This window comes from Dipodomys ordii, unplaced genomic scaffold (assembly GCF_000151885.1).
Source record: "Dipodomys ordii isolate 6190 unplaced genomic scaffold, Dord_2.0 Scaffold125, whole genome shotgun sequence".
NCBI classification, from domain to species: domain Eukaryota; kingdom Metazoa; phylum Chordata; class Mammalia; order Rodentia; family Heteromyidae; genus Dipodomys; species Dipodomys ordii.
The window spans coordinates 1,539,030-1,548,441 of NW_012267341.1; the positions used below are offsets into that span (position 1 = coordinate 1,539,030).

General features: G+C 42.6%; 1 protein-coding gene across 3 annotated transcripts in view; it reads left to right on the forward strand.

Annotated features, from left to right (window-relative positions):
• The window catches only part of Harbi1 (harbinger transposase derived 1), a 14,943-nt gene that overhangs the window by 4,587 nt on the left and 944 nt on the right, over positions 1-9,412 (forward strand). The gene's annotated exons all lie outside the window — the stretch shown is intronic.

Sequence of the window (9,412 nt, forward strand, 5' to 3'; positions counted from 1 at the left end):
CCTTGCATGCATGAGGCCCTGGGTTCGATTCCTCAGCACCACATAAGCAAAAAGAAAAAAGCCGGAAGTGGAGCTGTGGCTCATGTGGTAAAGTGCTAGCCTTGAGCTGAAGAGCTGAGGGACAGCGCCCAGGCCCAGAGTTCAGGCCCCACAACCGGACCCAAAAAAAAACCAAAAACGAGTTCTAGTTTGAGTGTGTGCCTATACTTCCAAGCTGTTTGGAAGTTGACTTGAGAGGATCACGTGAACCAGCAAATTTAACACCTGCCTGGGCCACATCCACCCCACAAACAAATAAAAATAAAGGTAAATACTAATATTAGTATTTTAATAAAAGTTAAACAGACACTGAATATTTTCTCTTTTTTTGAATATTTTTAATAAGTTTATTTCTCTTTATAAAGAATTGTCTCAGCAAGGCAAAATTTACTTCTGCAAAAGGGTAGGCCAGGGGCTGGGAAGGTGGCTCAGTGGTAGAGTGCTTGACTTGCATGCATGAAGTCCTGGGTTCAATTCCTCAGCACCACATAAGCAGAAAAAGCTGGAAGTGGCGCTGTGGTTCCAGTGGTAGAGTGCTAGCCTTGAGCTGAAGAGCTGGGGGACAGTGCCCAGGCCCCACCACTGGTTAAAAAAAAAGAAGAAAGAAAGAAAAGAAAAAACAGAAGAGTAGGCCATCAGCTAAAAATCTGGCATGCGGGCTGGAAAGGTGGCTCAGTGGTAGAGTGCTTGCATTGCATGCATGAGGTCCTGATTCTATTCCTCAGTACCACATAAAGCAGAAAAGGCCAGACGTGGCCTTGTGGCTCAAGTGGTAGAATGCTAGCCTTGAGCTGAAGAGCTGAGGGACAGTGCCCAGGCAAGCTAGCACACTTAACTGGCAGTCTGCCCTAGTATTTATCCCTCACACAGCAAGCCCTGCCCCTTTGCTCAGATTGGTTGAGCTCAGGCTCACAATCTGCTGGAGACTGGCTAGCCTGAATAGGGTAAAAGTATTTATGTAAGGTGATTTTTGAAAGAAGATTAGCAGTTCACAAGTAATCTCAAAATATACCCACACCCTCTTTTTTTTCTTGCACTGTCTAGCATGTGTCATAATTCCATCTTGACAAGAAACCAGTTTAAGACAAAACCTTACATTTTATAAATCCTTTTTTTTTTTTTTGGGTCCAGTTGTAGGACCTGAACTCTGGGCCTGGGCCTCAGCTCTTCAGCTCAAGGCTAGTGCTCTACCACTTGAGCCACAGCACCACTTCCGGTTTTTTTCTTTTTGCTTATGTGGTGCTGAGGAATTGTACCCAGGGTCTCAGGCATGCAAGGCAAGCACTCTACCACTGAGCTATCTTTCCAGCCCCTATAAATTCTTTCTTATCCCAAGGCATTTCCTCTTTTCCTCAACAAGAGACAAAGGACCAGGCCAAAGCAGGAATTTTTAAGCAATACACTTTGATGGAAAAACAGTTTTTCTCTCTGTCATTTTTCTTTTTGAGATGGAGTCTTGTCCTTTTGTCCAGACCCCTTGAGTTTGTGATCCTACTGCTTCAACTTCCCCAATCAGCAGGATTTATGTGCATATCATACTTAGCTTTTTTAGTACTTTAAAAGAAGTTTTAAATTTTATTATTAAATAGTTGTACAAAGAGGTTGTGTTAGCCTGACATACTCCTTTCCCCACATTGGCTGACAAGGGGTCCCTTTGGAGCAGGTAGTTGATGATCAGCTCCTTCCCTCTTACCTTGAAGTAACATTCCATTTAGTCTGCCATGAATGGTAACAGCAGACCCCCTTATCTCCTATTCAGGCAGCTGCCGTAAATCTTAGCCCACCATAATGAATTCCTCTGCTCCCAAGTCCCACGTGAATTCCCTCCTTAACTCCTATAGATTATATACATGTATGTATATATGAATATATATATGTGTGTATACACACACACACACACATACACATACCCTAAACAAAGATAGGAGCCATTTCTCCCACTCCATGAGAGAAGTGCCCTTGCTGGCAATAAACTCCTTCTGCTGGATGTGACTGTGTCAGTGTGGTCTTCCGGGATGGGTGCTTTCAGGTTGTAATTGCTTTTAGTACTTTTAAAAAACAGATTATGGTTTAGCAATTCATTTTTTTTTTGTCAGTGCTAGGGTTTGAACTCAGGGCCTGGGCACTGTTCCTGAGCATCTTTTGCTCAAGGCTAGCGCTCTACCACTTGAGCCACAGTGCCACTTCCCACTTTTTCTACTTATGTGGTGCTGAGGAATCGAACCCAGGGCCTCATGCAGGTGAGGTAAACACTCTATCACTAAACCATCTTCCCAGCCCTAATTCTTCCTTTTATAAGGCCTTTAACGTCATGTGAGGGGCTGATTTTCTTTTCCTTCACAACTTAAGACCCCCAGATTTAGTTGGAATTACAGCTTTAATAGTTTATTTTTGTTTGTAGTGTTTGGGAAATCTAGAGTTAAGGGCATGCTAACTAAGCAGCCTACCACAAAGCTATACTTTGAGCTCTGTAAAATAGCTTTTTGCATCATTTATAGGCCATAGTTGAAAATAAAGGGTATGTATGGATGTAGATTCATGGTAAAATATATGCTTAGTATGTAGGAGATCATAAGGTTCAACCCTCAGCCTCTCCACAAAAAGAAAATCAATTGTAGGCATGGCTCAAGTGGTAGAATGCCAAGCATGAGTATGCAAGCTGATCAAGATCAGGAGGCCTTGAGTTTAAGCATTAGGATCAGCACATTAAAGTTAGAAAAGGGGAAAGAGGAAATAAAATCAATAAAAACAGATAACTTTTTATATTTTTCTGATCTTCTCTACAGAAAAGGAGAGGTAACCATTGCAACAGTTGACAGATGTTTACTAAGCCATACCAGGCCAATAAGAAAGCTAGGAAAGTGTGGTCATGCAAGTTGACAAAAAAAGGAAATTGACACCCCTCATTTTAGACTCCTTGTGCTTTAAATAGGAAAACTAATTGGAGGATTTCAAATTAGTATAGTGTTTCACAAATGTTTCTTTTTTTTTGGGGGGGGGGAGTCCAGTCATGGGGCCTGAACTCTGGGCCTGGGCGCTGTCCCTCAGCTCTTCAGCTCAAGGCTAGCGCTCTACCACTTGAGCCACAGTGCCACTTCCGCATTTTTCTTTTTGCTTATGTGGTGCTGAGGAATCGAACCCAGGGCCTCAGGCATGTAAGGCAAGCCCTCTACCACTGAGCCACCTTCCCAGCCCCTCACAAATGTTTCTTATGGCCTTTTTTTTTCTTTTTCACCAGTCCTGGGTCTTGAACTCAGAGCCTGAGCACTGTTCCTGAGCTTCTTTTGTTCAAGGCTAGCACTCTACCACTTGAGTCACAGCACCACTTCCAGCTTTGTTTTTGTGGAACTGAGGAATGGAACTCGGGGCTTCATGCTTGCTAGGCAAACACTTTACCACAATCCATATTCCCAGCCCTATTTCACAGTTGTTCTTTTTGGGTTCAGTTGTGGGGCCTGAACTCTGGGCCTGGGCGCTGTCCCTCAGCTTTTCAGCTCAAGGCTAGCACTCTACCACTTGAGCCACAGCACCACTTCCGGCTTTTTTTTTAATGCTTACGTGGTGCTGAGGAATCAAACCCAGGGCCTCATGCATGTAAAGCAAGCGCTCTACCACTGAGCCACCTTCCCAGCCCTCAGTTTTTTGGGTTTTTTTGCTGAAAAGATTCGTCTGGGATCTGGGTGTGGTGGCTCGAGCCTGAAATCCTGGCTATAGGCCTGTGATCCTAACTACTCAGGTGGCTGAGATCTGAGAATTGCGGTTCCAAACCAGCCTAGGCCAGAAAGTCTGTGAGATTCTTATCTCTGATAAACCACTCAGAGAAATGGAAGTGTGCTGTGGCTCAAGTAGTAGAGCACTAGCCTTGAGCTGAAGAGCTGAGGGATAGCACCCAAGCCCAGAATTCAAGCCCACAACCAACCAAAAAAAAAAAGAATCATGGGGGTTGGGAATGTGGCTCAGTGGTAGAGTGCTTGTGTAGCATGCACAAAGCCCTGGGTTCAATTCCTTAGCACCACATAAACAGAAAAGGCCAGAAGTGGTGCTGTGACTCAAGTGGTAGAGTATTAGTGTTGAGCAAAAAGAAGCTGAGAGAAAGTGCTCAGGCCCTCAGTTCAAGCCCTAGGACTGGCAAAAATAGATAGATAATAATCATCATCTGTACTGAGGATGTAACTATTTTGATTTCTAGCACTACAGAAAAAAAAAAAAAAAAGATCAGCTGGCTGCCGGTAGCTCACGCCTGTAATCCTAGCTACTCAGGAGGCTGAGATCTGAGGATCACGGTTCAAAGCAAGCCTAGGCAGGAAAGTTCATGAGATTCTTATCTCCAATAAACCATTAGAAAAAGAAACAGAAGTGGCACTGTGGCTCAAGTGGTAGAGCGCTTGCCTTGAGCTGAAGAGCTGAGGGACAGTGCCCAAGCCCAGAGTTCAAGCCCCACGACAGACCAAAAAAAAAAAAAAAATCTAAAACACCTAAGAGATTTATTTAAAATGGTACTAAACCCTACTTCAAGCCTCAGGAATGCGAATTTTAAAGGAAAGAATGTAGACATCCATTGTTAATAAATGTCTTAAATGATTTGAAATCACTAGTCTCTAGAGGATGGGTATACTATAGGATAATTAGAGGAAGATTGGCAGAATTATGAGGAATGACAAGCTGTTAGATGTTTTAGTGAGAGAGACATTAGATAGCGATTATATCATAATGCTATCAGAGTTGTTTAATATATCTAGAGTTCTCAAATGTTGAGCTAGCTTTGATCTCCCTTTGTTTCTGTAATATGTTGTAAACTAGTGTTATCACTTCCTGTCCTCCTCCTGATCTATCCTTTCAGGGTGCGTACCTAAATTTCTCTCCTCTAAAAATGCCTGTTTCTTCAGACAATTTAGCCTGAGTTCTTATTTCTTCAGCTTCTGGCCTAGTCCTGTTAAGCAGCTTTGGGCAAGATCTGTCAGAATGTCTTGTGGATGACTGATCACATAAGCAGTAAATTTAATCTGTTTAGCAGTTCTGATCCTTATCCCCTCCTGAGTGTCTGTTTTCCAGTGGTGTTTGGATTATAAGCAGTTAATGACTATGGAACATTTTGTAAAAGGTCTACACTAAGTCACTTGTACCATATATCTCTCCATATTAAGGCTCAAATTTAGAGAAATTTAACAGACATCACTTAGCACCTCTGTTCTATACATTCATTCTAGGCAATTGTCTTTATTTCCTTTTATATCATTAACTCTTATTTTAATGATTCTGACATTGACTCACATTATCAAAGGTGGGTTTTGATCTTCTCATTTGTAAAAATACGTTCAGTGTGTCACATGAAAGAGTTGGGTTTGGGGGCTGGGAAGGTGGCTCAGTGGTAGAACGCTTGCCTTGCATGCATGAGGCCCTGGGTTCGATTCCTCAGCATCACATAAACAAAAAGAAAAAAGCCAGAAGTGGCACTATGGCTCAAGTGGTAGAGCACTAGCTTTGAGCTGAAGAGCTGAGGGACAGTGCCCAGGCACAGAGTTCAGGCCCCACGACCAAACCCCCCCCAAAAAAAGAAAGAGTTGGGTTTGGATAAGAACAGTATCAAGGATGATAATAGTGACAACAAATTATATATTGTATATATTTTTATTTTTTTGCTGATGATTCATTTACTAATGTTACTGATGTTAAAATAAAATATAATTACAGGGCTAGGAATATGGCTTAGTGATAGAGTGCTTGCCTAGCATGCATGAAGCCCTGGGTTCCATTCCTCAGTACCACATAAACAGAAAAAGCTGGAGAGTGCTAGCCTTGAGCAAAAAAACAGTGCCCAGGCCCTGATTTCAAGCCCCTGGGCTGGCAAAAAAAAAAAAAAAAACAACAAAAACATAGATTTTTTTTTTTTTTGGCCAGTCCTGGGTCTTGAACTCAGGGCCTGGGCATTGTCCTGAGCTTCTTTTGTTCCAGGCTAGTGCTCTACAACTTGAGCCACAACATCATTTCTGGTTATTCTGTTTATGTGGTACTGAGGAATTGAACCCAGGGCTTCATCCATGCTAGGAAAGCACTCTTACCACTAAGCCATATTCCCAGCCCGGATTTTAGTATTTATTTATTTTTGTCAGTTGTGGGGCTTGAACTCTGGGCCTGGGGGCTGTCCCTCAGCTCTTCAGCTCAAGGCTAATGCTCTACCTCTTGAGCCACAGGGCCACTTCTGGCTTTTTCTGCTTAAGTGGTGCTAAGGAATCAAAACCAGGGCCTCATGCATGCGAGGCAAGCACTCTACCACTGAGCCACATTTCCAGGCCCTTATTTATTTTTTTAAAGACAAGTTTTACTTTGTCACCCACGCTGATCTTGAACTTGCAGTCATCCTGTCTTGGCTGCCCCATTGCTGCCCCACTTACCACCACAAACCTTAAGAGATAATTTAGAAAGTGCCTAGCACAATACCCTACTATATTAGGTGTTCAATGAATCATAAATATTATTTTTATTATTTACATCAGTTTCTTAGCTTTAGTATTTAGTAAGAGCAAATTTAATTAAAAGAGGTAAAATTAAAATGGCAAAATTTAGCTAAAGATAAAATTAGAAAAATTTATGAGAATTGTTAGTTATTATTTGGGGTTAATCCAGTCTTAGATATGAAATCTCCTGGTTGGGGAGGGGGAAGGGATGGGAAGGGGAAACAAAGGAGGAGGCAACAATGCTTTATAAGAAATGTACTCATTACCTTGCCCCTGTAATTGTAACCCCTCTGTACAGTTTTTTCACAATAAAATAACAACAACAACAAAGAGAAATGTAAGCTCCTAGAAGTGGGGGAATGGAGAAAGAGCAACAAAGGCAATAAAGGGTATTATTCTGGTGTGAGAGAGAGGAGGAGGGGGAGAGAGTGAGCAAGAGGGAGTGAGGCGAAAGGGAAGGAAATGTAAGCTGCTAAAAGAAAGGACTTGATGGTAGATCAGCATCATAGCGATTATGTCTAATGCTATTCCAGGTCAATGATATTCAATCTTAAATTGTAAGAGGTTGTACCTCTGTGAGACACTTACTTCATCTGCCCAACATAGTGAGTAAGTACAATTACACATTATAGAAACATTGTGCTATTGTGTTAGGACATTGTATCCCAGTTTCCTTTGTTTTGGGTTTTGTTTGTTTGTTTGTTTGTTGGTCATGGGACTTGAACTCTGGACTTGGCCCCTGTTCCTGAACTCTTCAGCTCAAGGCTAGTGCTCTATCGCTTGAGCCACAGTGCCACTTCCAGCATTTTTCTTTTTGCTTATGTGGTGCTGAGGAATCGAACCCAGGCCTCATGCATGCAAGGCAAGCGCTCTACTACTGAGCCACCTTCCCAGCCTGGGCCATGAAACTCTTATCTCCAATAAACCACCAGAAAAACAGAAGTGGCACTATTGCTCAAGTGGTAGAGCTCTAGCTTTGAGATAAAGAGCTGAGGGACAGCACCCAGGCCCAGAGTTCAAGTCCCAGGACCAAAGAGAGAGGGAGAGAGAGAGAAAAAGAGAAAGAAAGGAAGAAAGAGAGAAAAGAAATGTCTTGCTGGGCACTAGGCGCTGGTGGGTCCTGCCCAGGAGTCTGGGATCTGAAGATCCCACTCTTATCTCCAAGTAACCACCAGAAAGTCTGAAGTAGATCTGTGGCTTAAAGTGGTAGAGTGCTACCCTTGGGCTCAGGGACAGTGTACAGGACCCGAGTTCAAAACCCACAACTTAAAAAGAGGAATGCTTTATATGTATTATTTTAACTGAGTTCTAATTTCATTTCCTTCTTATTATTACTTTTTGTAATACAAAGATACTCATGTTCTCTTTAACAAAGTTAGATTCTATCAGTCCCTTCCCTACAAAAGCATGGTCCTACAGCAAATTATTATTGTCCCATGAAATACTCTCAAATCCGTACATAATGCTTATAGAACTGAAAGTTTAATGTATGTAAAGCTAGAAATAGAGATTTTGTAGATTTATATGTTACTTGATAATTTTCATTAAGCCATTCATTTATTTCAAAATGGAGGCTTGATCTCATGGCCTTACCCTTACTCATCTTGCTTGCTCTGTTGGCACTGTACCACTTGAGTGAAGTCTACCAGCCTTTTTTGTCTTTGAGCCAGGAGCCAGTAGCTCACCCCTGTAATCCTAGCTACTTAGAAGGCTGAGATCTGAGGATCATGGTTCAAAGCCCGCCCAAGCAGGAAAGTCCATGAGACTCTTATCTCCAATAAACCACCAGAAAACCAGAAGTGGCACTGTGGCTCTAGTGGTAGAGCGCTCACCTTGAGCTAAAGAGCTGAAGGACAAGCATCCAGGCCCAGAGTTCAAGGCCCATGACCGACAAAAAAAAAAAGAGAGAGAGAAAGAAAGAAAGAAATGTCTTCGAGGCCTGGGAATGTGGCCCAGTACTTGGTTTAGCATGCCCTGGGTTCAATTCCTCAGTACCACATATACAGAAAAAGCTGGAAGGGGCGCTGCGGCTCAAGTGCTAGTCTTGAGCTGAAAAACTCAGGGACAGCACCCAGGCTCAGAGTTCAAGCTCCATGGCTAGCCAAAAAAAGAATAAGAAAAAGAAAAAATAAATGTGTTTGAATTTGGCAAAGGAGCTAGAGTTGTAATTCAGAGATAGAGTGGGTACTTAGCATCCATAAAAGCACGAGTTTGCATTCTAGCATTACCAAAAGACAGCAATAGCCAAAAGAAAAAAAGATTAAGAATTGCCTCTGCCTTCTAACATTCTTTTAGATTTAGTTATCAGCTTCTTTCTCTCTTTCCCACCCTCCCTCTCCCTCTTATCAGTCCTGGAGTTGGAACTTGGGAACTTGTACTTGCTAGGCAGTGGTCTAACTTGAACATTCCCACAGTTCTGTTGGGCTTAGCAGTAAGAGCACTTGTCTAGCAAGTGCGAGGCTATGAGTTCAACTCCCAGTTCTGCCAGAAATAAAGCTATGTTTCAGCTGGATGCCGGTGGCTCACACCTATGATCCTAGCTACTCAGGAGTCTGAGATCTGAGGATAGCAGTTTGAAGCCAGCCCAGGCTGGAAAAAGTCCATGAGACTCATATACCTAATTAACCACCAGAAAACCAGAAGTGGAGCTGTGGCTGAAGGTGTTAAAAAAAAAAAAGCTCAAGGACAGTGCCCAGCCCTGAGTTCAAGCCCCACAACTGAAAAAAAAAAATGTTCTATGCCCATGACATAGCCATGCTTCTCTATTACCATTTGTACCACTTCCCTCTTGTTTTTTTTGATACGCTTTGGTCCCAGAAGCTGTTGTGTTTTCTTTTTTTTTTTTTTGTCGGTCGTGGGGCTTGAACTCTGGGCCTGAGTGCTGTCCCTCAGTTCTTCAGCTCAAGGCGAGCGCTCTA